The 18,069-nt window shown below is 39.6% G+C and overlaps 1 pseudogene; it reads right to left on the reverse strand.

Moving 5' to 3' along the window:
- Window positions 1-3,684: 3,684 nt before the first annotated feature.
- LOC104417913 lies at window positions 3,685-13,422 on the reverse strand (annotated as a pseudogene).
- Window positions 13,423-18,069: the final 4,647 nt, after the last annotated feature.

An 18,069-nucleotide genomic window follows, 5' to 3' on the forward strand; every position in this document is an offset into this window, starting at 1 on the left:
AGTTCCCCTCAGCCGTTGCATCTTATATCTACATCAGAGTCTCTCGTTCTACCTGATCAACCACGGACATCATCTGGTGTCATCGACATCCTGAGAGATCCTATTTTACATGACACTCCCCAAAAGAAGGGCGAGTGCTTGCCTGCTAATTGCACTCCTAACAAATTGGCTCCTGAGTCATTGAAACTTAGCATCTTGTCGAGCAATCAGGGAAGCCAGAGGAAGCAGTGCAGAGTCTGTCACAGAAACATTATGAAGCAACAGACATCTAGTAGAGAGCCAGAGGTATCAGCTAACAGCATAGCACGAACAGTCGATGGTCAAGAAAGAATTGACTTTCGAGGTGCTGAGGGGAAAGCAAGAAGAAGTTTTGAGGACTGTAGAGATGGGTCTTTTACGAGTAAACAAGAGCCACGAAGCCACAACAGAGTCCTTGACCTTGAACACCACGCAAGGATTGCTGCTTCTGTACCCATTTCCACAAATTCTCTGGCTTTTGAGCATAGGAAAACTGGAGGCAGGTACGAAAACAAATTTGCTTGTGAGATTATCAGGCAATCTGATGGAGCCAGTGATTTCACAGAAGACCTAACTAATACCATCAAACAAATTGAAGCCCGCATCTATGTTCTGCAGCTTTATTCTCAAAACGAGGAGTTGATCACGAAAGTAATATCACAAAGTGGAACAGGTAAGGCAGTCAGTGCAATTCGTCCTATGACAGAGCCAAACGAGCAGAAATTTACTGGACGTATGCTGGAACGTAGCGCATATATGACAAATGCGTTGCCGCTTCAGGAGAGGAGTCAGAATGCACATAGCCAGGAGAATTTAAGCCAGGCGTGCCAGTTGCCAAGTGAAAAACCCAAGCATGGAGCCTCAAATTTTACCAGTCATCAGACGGGAGTTTTGCCGCAGGACGCTGGTCAGAATCAGAGTTGGAACTTGACTGCAGAAAGTTGTAAGGACTTATTGAGCCAAACAAGCTTGCGCAACGAATTTGGTGGGATAAAATCGGGGACGTATGACAACCTGAAACAAAAAAAGACTCTGATCCCGCCACAAAATGTGAAGGCGATGGTGGAGAAACTGGAGACCACGAGCCAATCACTTAATCGTCACACTCATGCGATTAGTGCGAAAGATAATATGGTTCACGGTTTAATGGTTCCGCCAAGTTTTGCTAATGTGCCAAAGAAGCCTCCACTGCCTGTTAGTCAAAAGCAAATGGCTAGAGAAAACTCAGCGGCAAAGTTGGCAAAATCGAGACTACTCATCCCTTCCAAGTTATCGGGCTCCATTGCATCTGTCAGTTCTAGCAACAAGTTCAGAAGCAAAAGCCACATGCCTCTCCATGTTACTCTCAAACCAACACTTATGGACCAGTTCTCCAATAAAAAGGAGGTGCGTCCGCGTAGGCAAACGCAAAGGATGCCAAACAAGAGTAGTTTAAGAACGAGGAATAAGATGGTCTCTTCTCTGCGAGGATCGGATCATTGCAGTTCCAGCTCTCGAAGCTCATACATCAGCAGGACCAGCGATGAAACTAGCACAAGTAGCGGCGACAGTGAGGCCTATGCAGATACTGACTTCTCTACCGGATCCGGAAGGACATCGGAAAAGCTGAGCAGCTCTTCGTATTCTGTCCCAACCCACAATGGTCAGGCGGATCATTCATATACACTGGACCGCAACAGAGGGTCCATATCGAGCCATCCAACTAATCGCGAGAAGGGAGTTGGTCGGCTGAGAAGAATGAAGAACAAATTAGGCCTAATTTTCCACCACCATCACCATCACCATCACCACCACCATCAAGGATATTCGGACGACCGGGATAACAAATTGCAGAGACGCCCTACGACTTCTATGTGGAAGCAGATGCGGGACATGTTCCATAGGAGAAACGAGAGAGATGTGAATAAAGCGACTAAGTCGGGTAAACACCAAGCTGGTCCTTTTCATGCTCTTACAAAAGGGTTTCTGAGGCATCTACAGCACACTAAGAATTCAAAGGCATCGACAGGTAACCGTATAAGAGTCCATAAGAAGAAGAAATCGAGCTGGTGGCCAAAGTTGAGACATCACGGCGGGATGAAGCTGGCGAATAGAGGACGAGTGAAGCTAAAGTTGCCTGGTAAAAGGCCCCGGATGAAAGCTCTGAAAATGCATTAATCACTAATCAGAATTAAACAAGTCGTGTCTTTTATAAGACGTCGTGTAATTTGATAAGCTCTCTTTCCTCGCCACTTTTTTTAAACTCATTTAATTTTATCATATGCATGAAATTTGTTGGAAAATTAGACCTCATGCATATTAATATTAGCATTGATACGTCCCCATCCCCCGACAAGGAATCACCATGGCATACAGATTCATGCTTGAAGGTGGCCCAGTATGCACGCGTGATGATTCCAATTGAAGTCCTAGGCATGGAAGGGACATGCTTATATCTAGAGCAAATGTTGATTCGCAGAAACTATAGTTTTCTTGGCACCATGTATTAATCTTCATTGCCATTAGTTTCTAATATCTTAAACTTTTAAAGAAAATAATTTAAGCTGGCTCTCAAAATGCAATAATCTCTAATTATAATTAAGAAGTCGAACCTTGAATAAATTGCCCATGTAATTTTATAAGGTTTGAGTATGTTCGCTCATAAATTGCTTAATTTTATCATATGCTTTGTTTATTGGAAAGTGCATATAAAACTTAGGCATTTAAGGTATTTGACAAGATATAATTTACGCAGGAGAATGAGACGTTTCGATTGACTCATGGAGTAAAACCACACTCAAATAATAATAATAATAATTTATGCATAGTGCACACATAGAGGACATATCTGGAGAAGACGGCACGCTAAATGATTGTTCTAATTATTATTGTCGATATCAAATAGCTTTCAAGAGCTATTTGAGTTACACTGGGGCAGCACAGGAGTTTCTTCCCCTCATGCAACCCTAGGAATTTCCTTGACAACGCGGTCATTGTCGAATTCGAGGACTACACGGTTGCAACAAATGTCCACAAAGGGAGGGTCTCCCGGACGTCTTATCACGACCGTCACCAGTTGATTCTCATTCTCGATTATTGCCTTAACTTTCTATGCATCCAATCCCCTCGCCTCCGGTCATAGGTCCATGCGTCCCTGTCAAACGAACCCACTGCGGGCATGGCCTTATCATTCACGATCGAATCCCAAATCCTATATGTACGAAAGGGTCAATAGGGACGTACGGGGAAGACAGCACGGTATTTCAGTGACGCATCCAGGGTTCCAACAAGTTGTGATTTTTGATGTCATAGCTATATATAGTCTGTCGATACCTCTGTTAAACAGTTGCCTTGTAGTATATGGCTTCCGTACTTCCGCGACTGGTCTGTTTTTTCTAGAATAAGTATCTGGCAAACTAAGAGATGTTTGGTGATTTCTCTGGGTAAGAAGAATGAGGTCCCAACATTTTCTCTTTTATTGAACCGTACAATAATAACATTGAGATCAGCAATTATAGAAACGATAAAGACTACAGAAAATAGGCGACAGCGACGGCAGCAGAAAGTTTCTCTAATCAGGTCCTGATGGTGTCTACTTTGTATGATGTCTAGTGCATGGTTCAAATATTGATGAAGTTACAGCAACTTCTAGACAGCAACTTCTAGCCAATACTGTGGAATGGTAGATCATACACAGGCTAAAGAACAAGCTACTAGAGCAAAGACTGCTGATTTATATGTCACCAAGGTCGGCATTCTTGCCTTATCTTTTGAAAGAACATCCCTTCATATAGAGGCTGGTTGACATAGACTAGCAAACCGCACAGAATGATCTGCATAGCCAGCTGGTCTAGAGAATCACCATGCATTGCTAACTTCAGTAAAACGCCAATGAAGCTTAATGCATTAAGCCAAGCAAGGGTTGTCAGGATTGTGAACATCGGAGAGGATGCACCAAACTCCATGAGCTCTTGCTCGTACCTCTTTGATACATCGTCGTCTGCCATTTTTGCAGTGATGACAAAGGCAGACTTGGAAATACCTATCAGTCTTAGAATGTTGTCCAAGAAGGCAAAGAAATAGGAAGTTGTCCTCTTATAGACCCACATTCTTTGGTCATTCCACCAACCACGAATAGTGCCTCCACACCACACGAATTCTCTGGCACTGTATGCACTAGTTGCCATAATGGCATAGATGAATGGGAAGCTCCACTGACTCGAAACCTGATAGTGCAAGAAACTATTAGCTCTAGCAAATGGCATTTTGAATCAAAGATTATGTGGATGTCCCCGCACTATGGTTGTATCATAGCCAAGTATTTTATACTGTCAAGTAGCCAAATCAGGGTTTATCAAATGGATAGCACAAGTTATCAATGCTTGATTTTGACACTTTCTTGGTGGCATCGGTGTAATACTGCTATAATAGAGGGGGTATAGCTGGAATTTATCTAATGTTTAATGATTTGATTGTTTCGAGATTTTAGCACCACGACCAAACCATTGTGTATATTTATATATGTGGAGAGTTGAGGCATCGAAATTAGTTTTTTTCAAAAAAAAAAAAAAGTCATCTAATTATTTACCTTGGGGAACAAGGAGATGCCTCTTGAGTAGACAGAGAGATGGAATGGTCACATAGCAAAGAGAAGCCAAGCAATTTGCCGCCCAAAGCAAGTAGACACAATACGAGAGTTGCAGCTTCAGGGGGATTTTGCCATGTCCATACAGCAGAGGACAGTACTGTGACAGGAAGATTTGAAATAACCCTTCAGTCTATCTCTTATGTTGAACTAGGGACTGCAACAATGTCGTGGGAGCCAATCCTAGAAAGCCTTTCCGTTCAGGGTTGAAATAGATCGATCTCCAACCTCTGCATTGGACTATGAAACCGGTAAAGACATCTTCCGCTGCGCATCCGTACATTAGACCCATCTGCAATTCAGAGAAGACTTGTTTCATGGATGCTTTTGCATGGGTATGTCGGGATATTTCTAGTGCTCGAAAGCATGCCCGTGTGGCTTATTTCAGTTCCGACGGCTGAATTTCCCAGTCCAGTCTTTAAATAATATGACATAAGCAAAGCTTTTGGTTGCGTCAAAAAACGGAATGATGTAAGAGATTCAAGCTTGTGCATGTGTATTCGTGAGTATGCGCTCTCATGATGTATATGTGCATGTCAGGGGAGGGGGAGAGAGAGAGAAAGAGAGAGAGAGAGAGAGAGAGAGAGAGAGAGAGAGACCTCCTTTCCCCACTCAGTGCTCTCTTCATAACCACAGTTGGCTAGTGTTTTACATGATTCTTCTAATGCACTCGCGCTGTCTCGTATCCTGTGGTGGTGATCCCACCTCAGGGACTCACTTTTACTTCCCGTCGATACTTTCTACCGCACAGTGTTTCTCTCCGATGAAAGCAGCCGGTGCCCATGTACGGAGGTCCACCATAATTGTCCATTCCATGGATCTCCCCCTGCAATCATCGTTGAAAGTACTAAAAGTCATTATGATATCTTCACTAGCACAACGTACTTGTCCTGTCCCTTCAATTTAATTTGTCCAATAGAGAATATTGGCCTCCTTTTAAGGAGCTTCATGTTAGTCCCCACGAGTTAGAATTTGTGCTGAGTCGCCAATGGGTATGTGCTGACTTGGACTCGTGATTTCAAGTTCACTTCATGAGTTCAATTGAGTCGTGGTTACCCATTTTAGTGCAGTTCAGCAAATATGCTGTATCAATCTTGCATAATCCAACGGAATTGCAGAATTAATAGAATAAAACAGTTAAGCGAGCGCATTAGGCACATTTAACGTATAGAAACTGAATTGCATATCGACTGAAGTTCATGGATAGTTTGAAATGGCTTACCTGCATCGTCACGTTCGAGGAACTGCTGTATAAATCATTCTTCGTAAGGTTGTCAAAGCACTGTGGGAACTGTACGAAACCGATCTCATCACCACTCTCTTCGTCCATAAAGAAGCACAGCGCGTCTCTCACCGAGTCTGAGTCATTTGAGTACATGTCGCAGTCCACAGTAAGGATGATGGGCGAGTTGCTGATCGCGGATGAGATTCTAATCTATTTGATCCAGAAAGAATAACAGAAACATGGAAAGAGAGGAATAACATTCTATTTCGCAATCAAAGGTTATCTTTCTCGGCGTTAAAAGAGCACCTCCGTAATGCCATCAAAGACAAGGCTTCTACTTTCTACAAGATCCCGGATACTCCTGCTAATAGGAGACTTCAACTGAGCTGGGGCCTTCACCCTTCCTTATTTAATTGAGGTTGTCGACTTGGTTTTACTGCTGCCGGTCTTCTAAAGGCTTTGCTGTGCATCCACTGTGGCTAAAGGGGTGCTGTGGCGTCCTCCTTCCTGACATTCCGCCTAGCTGAGGCTCCTGGGCCTTTTGTGTTGTCCCACCTTTTGTAGTTCTCTCCTTCTGGCCACAGTTATTTGTGTGCTCTTCTCCTTTTCTTTTCTTGTTTGTTGGCCTCCTTGTTGCCTCTCCGCTGCTTGTGATCCCATTGCTCTGTATCCTTTTCGCAGCTTTTTTCTTCCCCCCCTGGCACCCCTCCACTCATTGCGACTTTCTCTCTGAGTGCAAGCTGGTGCCGGGGCCTCCCTTGCTGTACAGTTGTATAGCGTTTTGCAATAGCTAATATATCTCTTACCCTTACAAAAAAAAAAAGAATAACATAAACATTAGCGTCATGATTATCTTTTAAGCCCTCAATCGATGCAAGAGCAAGATCCTCACGTACATAAATGGAGAAACCTGTACAACTTGATGAAGAGTGCTGACGCTTACCAGAGCATTCATAGCTCCTGCTTTGAAATGGTGGCTGTATTGTGGTCTCTTTTCTCTGACCAAGTACACCAGAGTTGGTAGAGGCTGTCCTTCACTGTCCACGGCCATGGTATCCCTCCCATCAATTATTATCTAAGGATCAGGAGAAACATGTCATTGATGTAGCTGAAAGATTAGAACGTTGGTCTTTTTATTGTAGATATATAGTACCTGAAGAATTGTTTGATGATCTCTCCGGCTCGAGACAGTGTCCCATTCGAGAAATCCTCTGTGCTGCTCACGAATGTCATCTGGAATCCGTCCTTACTCCGCCACCTTTTTGATTCGTCTCCTCATGTCCTTGTATGAGCTCTGTCATAAGCATAACCAAAGGGCACAATTGTTTCAAGTTTTGCTATCGTATCATTTGTTTCATACAATTATGTGGAAGATGGAATGAGTCACCTTGGGTTGAAATTCGCAATGTCAAGCAATACATTACCAAGTTATAGAATACATTAATTTGAAATTCCGGTCATTGTAATTGAATCTTTCGTTGTTTCCAATGGTCTCTTTCCTACCTTCAACATTTGAAATTCTACTTTTTGTTCCTGTGCAAATGATTTGTCCAACCAAGTCCTTCTATTTCCACAATTCTTTTAAACAAGCCCATCAGACACTAAGTCTTACCAAATCCAGCTGTGACATGGCCGTTGGACAATGTTATGCTTTGATGCTGACAAAATTTTTCCATTGTGGGTGTCTATATTGACTGTGTTATTCACATCATACTTTGATGTCATTCGAGCTAAATTTTTCAACATAGGTCAATATTAGCGTCCAAATATTTTATCCACGTCATCCTCCAGCCATATTAGCTGATTCTTGTTAGATTCAATGGTTCAGCGATTTTATAGAAAATTTATGAAAGTAGAAGGACTTAGATGAGAAAAAATTAAAAGTGTCGAGAGGAAGAGTGCACTTTTGTTCTCTTGATTTAAGATGATCTGTTGGATTATAATGTCTCAGTTGCTGTTTTCTGTTTTTTTTTTTTACTCTGTTTTCTGCTGTTTTCGGGGAAAATTATCAGGCTTGGGCTGTCAAGATGACGGCATTCTTGGAGGGTCATGATTTATGGGAGGCTATGGAGGATGATTATGAGGTTGCTCCACTTCCAGACAATCCAACCTTGAATAAGATAAAGTACCATAAAGAGAGAATCACAAGGAAGGCCAAGGCAAAGTCATGCATGTACGCTGTTGTTTCACCCACTATCTTCACAAGGATCATGAGATGTGATTCTGCAAAGGCAATATGGGATTTCTTGAAGGATGAATACGAGGGGAGATGAGAAGATAAGAGGCATGAAGGTGCTGAATCTCTTGAGGGAGTTTGAGAGACAACAGATGAAGGATTCGAGTCGGTGAAGGAGTACTACGATAGGTTGGTTGGGATAGCTGAAAAAATCAGAGTTTTAGGGACTGACTTGAAGGATGAAAGGCTTGTTCAGAAAATTTTGGTGTCTCTTCCAGAGAAGTTCGAAGCCACCATAGCGTCTCTGGAAAATACAAGAGACTTACCTGATATAAAGCTTGCAGAATTGTTAAATGCTCTGCAGGCGCAGGAGCACAGAAGACTGATGAGAAGAGAAGAGTTTGTAGAGGGTGCGCTGCAAGCTAGAGTGAAGTCAAATGATGGAGGCAAAGGGAAGAAATGGATTTAGTCAAGAGAAAACGCTGGTGACTCCAAGTTTGTAGCAAAAAGAAGGAAATTCAGGCGGGTCTAGCAAATGGAAGATGAACAAAAACCTTGTCAATGCTTTTGTGGTGGAACTAGTCATCGAGTTTTTAGATGTTGGAGAAAGCCTTATGCTAGATGCGAGAAGATGTCACAAGTTGGGTCACATGGAAGCCATATGCAAAGAAAAAAATTACCAGCAAGCGGGGAAAAGCCCAGTAGCAAAGTGAATGAAACTGAGGAAGAGCACTTGTTTGTAGCTTCTTTTCCTGAATCTTCTGTTGGGAATGATGCATGGTTGGTGGATAGTGGCTGTACCAATCATATGACTGGCAATTCGAAGCTGTTTAGGAGTCTAGGACAGTCGGTCGGGTCCGAGTCAGAATTGGCAACGGACGGTATATCGAAGTGCAAGGGAAGGGTACGGTGGCTATTGAAGGAAATCGGAGGTGAAGGCGATCGGTGATGTTCTCTTTGTGCCAAATATTGACCATAATCTGTTAAGTGTTGGTCAATTAGTTGAGAAGGGCTATAAAGTGAAGTTCGAAGGGAATGAATGTCTTATTAATAATGCAGATAGCAAAGAAGTGCTAAGAATTCCAATGGAGGACAAGAGTTTCATGTTCAAGCCACAAGAGATGCAACAAATGGCTTTAAAGTGCAAAGAAGAAAATGCAGAGATATAGCATAAAAGACTTGGGCATGTTCACAAGAAGAGCATGTCGTTTATGCAGAGAAATAGCTTGGCAGATGACTTGCCAAGTTTGGAGGAGGAATTTCCACAGTGTAGAACTTGTCTTCTTGGCAAGCAAGCCAGATTTCCTTTCAAAGGAGGAGGCTGGAGAGCATGTGAGAAGCTGCAATTGGTCCACACAGATCTATGCGGACCTATGCCCGAGTCTTCTCTCAATGGTAGCAGGTATTTCATTACCTTCACTGATGATATGACTAGGATGAGTTGGATTTATTTTCTGCAAGCCAAGTCTGAAGTTGCTGATGTGTTTGTGAAGTTTAAAGCCTTAGTTGAGAATCAGAGTGGGAAGAAAATTAAAATGCTCGGGTCCGATAATGGTTCGAGTATCCGCTCACAAGTTTAAATTGAATTGTGAGCAAGCGGGTGTGCAGCAGGTTCAACACTGCTCCATATTCACCTCAACAGAATGGGGTTAGTGAGAGGAAAACAGAAGTATTATGGAGATGGCCAAATGTATGATGCGGAGAAGATGTTGCCTAAGAAGTTCGGGCTGAAGCGGCTATCTTTGCAGTGTTCTTGTTGAACACATTGCCCACAAAGGCTTTAGAGAGGTCAACACCTTTTGAAGTCAGTATGGTGTTAAACCTTCTGTGAAAAATTTGAAGGTTTTGGGTGTTTATGTTACACTCATGTTCCGAGGTCAAGAGGGACAAGCTGGATAAGAAGGCGAGCTTGGAATCTTCATTGGGTACAGTCTCCAATCAAAGGCTTACAGAATTTTTCACCCTATGACGGGGAAGGTGACTGTAAACAGAGATGTTGTTTTTCTAGAGGAAGATGAGTGGAATTGGATGGAAGGAAAGAGTGCAGAACAGAAGGTTCAAAAAACAACCTGCAACGAGATGTAGAGGTTGATGAAGTTATAGATGGATTGGAAGACAGTGTGGATGATTTACCGGTGAGAGGCACAAGGTCACTTGCTGAAATCTATGAAAGAAGCAATGTGGCAATGCTCGAACCATCTAACTTTGTGGAAGCTAAGGAGGATCAAGGTGGATTGCAGCAATGCAGGGAGGAGATTGCAATGATCCAGAAAAACCACACATGAGCTTGTTGACAGACCATCTAATAAGAATGTAATTGGGGTTAAGTGGGTGTTTAGAACAAAACTTAATCCTGATGGTTCTGTTAATAAACACAAAGCTAGGACTGGTGGTGAAAGGCTATGCACAAATATGGGGAGTAGACTATTCTGAAACATTTGCTCCGTTGCACGACTTGATACAATAAGGCTACTGTTAGCTATTGCGAGAGAAGGGGTGGCATATATTTCGGTTAGATGTCAAGTCTGCATTTCTGAATGGAGAGCTTGATGAGGAAATTTTGTTGAACAACTTTGAAGGCTTTAGTATCAAAGGGCAAGAAGAGAGTGTATACAGGTTGAAGAAAGCTCTATATGGACTGAAGCAGGCTCCAAGAGCTTGGTATGGGAAGATAGATCAATATTTGCAAGATTTTGGCTTTGTGAAAAGCTTAAGTGAGTTCACTCTTTATGTCAAGAAGGTGAATCACAGTGTTGTAATTCTATCACTTTATGTAGATGATCTATTAGTGACAGGGAATGATATGAAATTGATAGAGAAGGTGAAGCAAGATTTATTTGCAGTTTTTGAGATGCCAGACTTGGGAAATATGTCTTATTTTTTGGGTTTGGAAGTTAAACAGGCTTCATATGAGATCTTCATCTGTCAGAAAAAATACGTGAAAGAAATTCTAAAGAAGTTTCAGATGGAAGATTGTCGAAGTGTAAGCACTCCTATGGCTGCTAGAGAAAAGATGCAGAAGAATGATGGAACAGATGCAGTAGATGGTTCTATGTATAGAAGTACGATTGGGTGTCTCATGTATCTTACAGCAACTGAGACCAGATATTCTATTTGCTGTGAGTGTTTTATCCAGGTTTATGAGTAGTCCTAGTCAGTTACATTTGATTGCAGCAAAAAGGGTATTGATGTATCTTAAAGGAACATTGTTCTTTGGTGTGAAGTTTAAGAAATGTCAGAAGTTTAATTTGCAAGGATTTTCTGATAGTGATTGGGCTGATTCAGTAGATGACATGAAGAGTACGTCTGGATATTGTTTCAGTTTTGGTTTTGCTTGTTTCCCTGGTGTTCCAAAAAGCAAGATATTGTAGCTCAGTCCACAGCAGGGGCTGAGTTTATAGCAGCTACTGCAGCTGCAAATCAAGCTTTGTGGCTGAAGAAGATAATGAAGGATTTGTGGTTGAATTCCAGTGATTACATTGAAGTTAATGTGGATAATCAGGCTGCGTTAGCAATATCTCATAATCCAGTTTTTCATGGCAAAACCAAGCATTTTAAAGTCAAAATTTTCTTTCTACGTGAGGTGCAACAAAGTGGCGAAGTTAAATTGGTCTATTGCAGATCTGAAGATCAGCTTGCAGATATGTTCACAAAACCACTTCAAGCTGGAAGATTTGAAGTATTAAGAAAGAAAATTGGAGTATGTAGCAGAAGCGATCCAAGGAGGAGTTTGTTGGATTATAATGTCTCGGTTGTTGTTTTCTATTTTTTTTTTTTACTCTGTTTTCTGTTATGTTTTATGCTCTGTTTTACTTTGTTTTTTTATTAAAAAATAGCCAAGTTCAATTTAGTTATTTATTTAGTGTTTTTGCTATTTTTTAGGAAGTTAATAGCATGTTTGTGTGCAGTTATGTGTTGCACATACGTGAGCAGTTTTTGCTTTGTTTAAGTTGTTCTGTACTTGACAGTTTCCTTTAGAACAGACGTATGCAAGTTTGTGTTCTGTTTTTCTGCGCTTCTCTTCCTCATCTGAAAAATATAACTTCTGGTTTTCTATTTTCTTGTTTGCTGTTTTGATCAGTTACAACATGATCGCTGGCCAGATTGAAGTCTCTTTTTTTCTCTACTTCTTATTTGAATAAAAAATCCTGATTTTTGACAAGACAAAAGTGATGGCATTTTCATGGAATCTTAGTATTTGAGTCCACAACACTACAATCCCATCCAAGATATACCCTTCAATGCTGACATAGGAATTAATTTGTCATCAAGTAGGTGGCACTTATTTCTTGTCGAACCTTAAGTCTACTTGTACATGTCAAGTGAATCGGCTTTTTAATTGCTATCCTAGCTAAAATCACATATAGATGATAGTCATAAATATTATTCTGAAAAATGGGTACAATAATGAGAGAGAGAGAGAGATGTGCTTACTTTCATGGAGTGCCACTCCTTGGACTGGAGAGAATCATTCGGAGGCTCAACAGCCTTTCTAAAATAGGCCTTTGGTGATCGGTTCGACTTTAAACTTCCGGCAGAAGGGAAGCCATATCTTGGAGAATCGAGATGCCTCGAGTAATGTGTAGAATGTAAGGTCCGAACCACCGTCATCAGAGAGATAAATACTCATCTTCTCCGATGGATAATTGTATGCCATGAGTGATAAGATAGTGTTGACTACCATGGTCGGTGGCTCTATCATGGGATCTGCCGTACACACAAACATGTCTACTCCCGGAAAAACCTTGCCGTACCTAAAAGAGTTCATGCAAACAATCTTACAAGAGCGATCAAATTCAAATCTTATGCAATGACTTCAAAAGAAGACTTTCTATTCTTCTCCCCTTTTCAAGGATAAATAGTGTCTAGGATCAGTTTTTGCGTGCCATGATGGTATTATGAGATCAAGGCCAAAACTTAACCATACCAAAAATTTCAACATTTTCGAAGACTGTATCCTTAGAAAAAATTATCAAGTTATTCGTGATTAGCACAAAATATCACAACAAGCTGTTCGAGACTTTTTAAGCTTGAAAAGTGTAAGCTTCTTCCATCAAGCCAACGGACATTTTAGTGAGAGAGAGAGAGAGAGAGAGAGAGAGCCCACCTCTGAGAAAGCCTGTCCTTGAAGGTATGGTGATACGAAGGGTTCCATCTCATGACGATGGTAAGGAACCAGTAAAACGCGAACCAAAGCTCAGACAAGAAAGCTCCAAGCCAAGCCAAATTCTCGGCTGTTGTGGACTCGGGCCAGTGATGGAATCTAAAGTAGAAGATGAAGAAGATGCTGATGAAAATGGAGAACGTGTATACTCTGAAGACGAAGCGGTTCTTGGCTGACTTCCTTTCAAAGAGAGATGGATTGCTCTTCTCTTCCATTTTTCTCTTTGTTTGCCTCCTTTCTATGGTGGCAAGTGAAGCAATTAAGGCAACATTTATATTATATCACAGCCACACCCCCCTCTCTCTCTCTCTATATATAGATACATACATACGTACGTATACATATATATAAATTAGACTTCGTTTCAATGAGAGGTAGATTGCCATCCTCTCCCATTTTTCTCTTTGTTTGCCTCCTTTCTGTGGTGGTGAGTGAAGCAATTAGGCAACATTTCCACTATATTACAGCCACACCACCCTTATGTATATAATACCCATTTCGATATGTGTATATATATATATATATATACCACCCATATATATATATAAGACTTCGTTTCAAAAGGAGATAGATTGCCCTTCTGTCTCATTTTTCTCTTTGTTTGCCTCCTTTCTATGATGGTGAGTGAAACAATTAGGCAACATTCTCTCATTTTTCTCTTTGGTTGCCTCCTTTCTGTGGTGGTGAGTGAAGCAATTAGGCAAAATTTGTACTATATCATAGCTACACCACTCATTTGTATATAATGCCCATTATGAGTGAAGCAATTACGCAACATTCTCTCATTTTTCTCTTTGTTTGCCTCTTTTCTGTGGTGGTGAGTGAAGTAATTAGGCAACATTTGTACCATATCATAGCCACACCACTCATTTGTATATAATACCCATTTTATATATAGACTCCGTTTTAAAGAGAGGCAGATTGCCTTTCTCTCCCATTTTTTTCTTCGTTTGCCTCCTTTGTGTGGTGGTGAATGAAGCAATTAGGTAATATTTGTACTATGCCACAGCCACACCACCCCTACATATATAATACCCATTTCAATATATATGTGTATGTGCATGCGTGCGCCCGTGTGCGCATTTGTTAGTTTTCTTTTCAAAGAGAGGTAGATTGCCCTTCTCACATTTTTCTCTTTGTTTGCCTCCTTTTTGGGGGTGGCGAGTGAAGCAATCAGGCAACATTTGCATTTGTACCATATCACAGCCACACCATCCCTATATATAATACCCATTTCAATATATATATAAATGATAGTTTAGGATGTTGCAGAGCCGTGATGAAATTGATAGTTTAGGATGTTGCAGAGCCGTGATGAACAGTGCGCGTCCAGCAACTTTGATGCCGTATTTTGTCAGTTTTTGGCTTGATTTTGGATTGGCTAACTTGGGGTTCTTGTAGGAAATTGAAATTACTTTCTATTGACTATAAGTACATTTGAAATGGAGTTCCGTGAAAAGAGTTATGGCGTGACCAAATTTTGTGCTCAAGCTCCTTGTTGAGAACATTTTAAATAATTGCTTTGGGTATGCACTTTATTAGTGCATATGAGTTATTTTGTTAGCGTTTAAGTTTAGTTTAGCCAAGCCATAGTTGAGATAGCATTTACTTAGTTTTGATGCTATTTTTGCTTATATATTAGGAATGCGAGTTCGTTGATTCGAATGAGCCTTGTGATTTGATTTGGGGTATATCCAGGTGAGTGGTGCTATCTCTTTTATGGATTTATAAACTAATGTCTTGAAAGAGATAAAAATTTAAGTGTCATACAAGTAATTGAAGCATGTTTGTTGCATAAAAGTCTAAATTAGGCAATTATTACATTTTAATATTTGAGAATTGTTTTACGAAAGGTATTGTGAAATGATATATCGCTTCGCGGATTGGTTTATGGAATGAGTTCTAAGATAATTTGATAAACATTTTATGAAAAATGTTACAAAAATTATATATATATATATATATATATATATATATGTATGTATAAATATCAATTTGTGAATTTGGTTTATGAAATGATATGAGAAATGCTTTATGAAAAAGTATTTTTATTGGATGAACTGAGTTACAAAAGGTTACATGGTCGGTTTATGAAATGCATTGTGAATTATGAGAATGATTATGGATTGAATTTCTAGATATTGGAGGGTGTGAGTTTGGTGCTCAATATTGTTGTGACCCCATGAAGGGGTTGGTAGGTATGCACATCGGGTTTAGCATGTTCTTCTAGGTCGAGCCTCTGGCATTGTGGTGGAGACCTTGCCAGGTGGAGAATCTTTGTGGCCTTGTCACAAGGCGTTGTGTCATGACCATTGTTATGTATTAAACAAAAGATTAATTGATAGATGGACCATCGTTGTGCGTTTTGATATGATACGGATTAATAGATAGAATATTGATATAGTTTTTAATAGAGATTAATCAATGGACTTGACTATTGATATTTGAATTGTGATGGTGGATTTAAATGTGTATTTTTGACCTGTACAAAGTTTTGTTGAAATGAATGACTTGTACTTGATTTGATATGTATATTTAATAAGTTGGATTATGGATTTTTGATAGTGCTCTATACTTATATATATGCATAGTGGTTGCTCGATCTATTTAAAAGAAATATATATATTACTTATTAACTTTGTGGTTGCTCACCCCACTATTTCCCAACATTCTCAGGTTTTTTGGTTAGCAGCTAGTAGAGTGAGACCGCTATCAATAAGGATTTTTGGAAGTGGACTTTGGCTATAATTAGAGGCTGTGTCCTTTGGTGGAAGGACCACCGTGTCACCCCATCCCTATAGTTTTCAGAGTATAATAGATTCCTTACTTAAAAAAACAAGCCTTAGTTTTTTCCCTTAACTTAGTTTCTTCCCATTTATGATTTTTTTATCTACTTTTAAATTTATTTATTTAGAAAATAAAACTAGTCTTTTCTTCATCATTGCTTATAACAATTTATCTTCTCGCCCTTCCAATCTTGAAGCTTACTTTCCCGGTGAAATTTTAAATTGCAATCGACAATGCACGACACATTCATATACAGGTCCATTCCACAAGAGAATACCTTCCGAGTTACTTTTTAGTGATGAACCAGAGTTTAATCGTTTCTTTTGATTAAAAAATTGAGGTTCAAAAGTGCATTTCAATTAAAAGAGATGGAGCGGGAGATAGAGCTTTTCTATTGGGAAGATCTGTTCCTATATATGTGTAGACAATTCCCCTAATTTTATGCCGCATGACCACCTAAGGAGAACTATAATCAATGCATAACACACTTTATCTTAGTGGAATCATACTTTACCTTCATCAAAAGGCTAACTTTCCGTGTCAATGCGTAGCATGTCTCTATACCTACTCAGCTCTAACTTTTTGACCTGCATCTAAAGATAGATAAAAGAGTCGAATCATCAAACACTAAACATAGGTGGAGTATTATGATTTATCTTAGGATAGAGTCACATTTTCTTCCATTAATATGCAAAGAAAAGTGTATCTCCACTAAATAAAGATAAATTAATCGGATCGTCAAAGGCTTAAAGTGGGAGGATTAGTATGAATTGTTCTTAGGAAAGAGTCATATTTTCTTCCATCCATGGCTCAAGCTGTGATTCATAGGTTACAGATCACGAAGATATAGATTTAGCTAAATTCAAACCTGCATAATATCCATGTTTATAAGTCACGAATCAGAAGACTGATGCGAGAAAGTTTCTCTTGATCAGGGATAGATGATAACAAGTGCATGTAGGAAAAAGGCGACCCAAGTTTAATTTGTCAAGTCGTGTTGAATTTTACAAATTGAGCTCTTTTCTCTTAGGTAGGCATGGAAGTATAAATTGATTCAATGGGCACACTTATAACTTGATGTATGTGACATTATAATTAATTACCCACTTAGTGAATAACGACAACTATTGTAAAAAAAAAAAAACAAAATTTGCATTTCAAGGATTTAGTGGAAAAATGGGATATCGAAAGAGTGTTGTGGAATTGCTAAATCGTCCCTTACATGATCAAGAAAGTTGTCATCATAATCAAAATGAGGGTGTATTCTAAGTCACTACCACAACTTCAAGAAAATCTGGCCACCGAATGTTTACATACATAAGGCAGCTCTCTGAGAAGAAAATGAAAACTAAAAAACATTATTTGTTCTTGCTGACTGCGTCTCTTAAATCTCAATTTTCATCCCATTCTTCCTTTCTGAACAATCTTGCACAAGAAACATATTCACATTCTACTACATTTTACCTTCGATACAAGCTAAAATTTCTACACCTTGTTGAAAAAAAGAAGAAGGAAATTCATATCATTCACTTCGCTATGATAAAGTGTAGCAATGATCACCATAAAAAATCGACATTTTATAAAGTTTTGCACTCATGATGCGATGTTGCATATCCTTTATAAGCTATCGTAATTGTAATATATTAAAAAAAATACATTTTCTAATAATTTATAGTATGTTGTACATACTTACGATAAACATCATCAACAGTGGGGCAACATACCAAAATCTAAAACATAATGCGTTCGATGACATCATGTGTGTTTAATTAATATCAAACACTATAACTCTCTATAAAATATCATAAAAATAAAGGAAAACATATTGTATGATGTTTTCACTTGGTCACATCCTAACATTGTGAAGTCGCTTGTTTTTGTTTTTCTTTCGTTTTACGAGCTACATTCATCAAATTAAGTGGAAAGTGTCTGTTAGGGAAATCCCTTATGATGTTTTGAAGATGACAAAATAAATCAAAGGCTACTAACATGTTTAATGGTTAAGTAATAGACCATGCAGATGTTAGAACATGTAAAGGATATTATCAAAGTCGAAGACGGCCGGAAGACCGAAC

This window comes from Eucalyptus grandis, chromosome 8, assembly GCF_016545825.1.
Source record: "Eucalyptus grandis isolate ANBG69807.140 chromosome 8, ASM1654582v1, whole genome shotgun sequence".
NCBI lineage: Eukaryota > Viridiplantae > Streptophyta > Magnoliopsida > Myrtales > Myrtaceae > Eucalyptus > Eucalyptus grandis.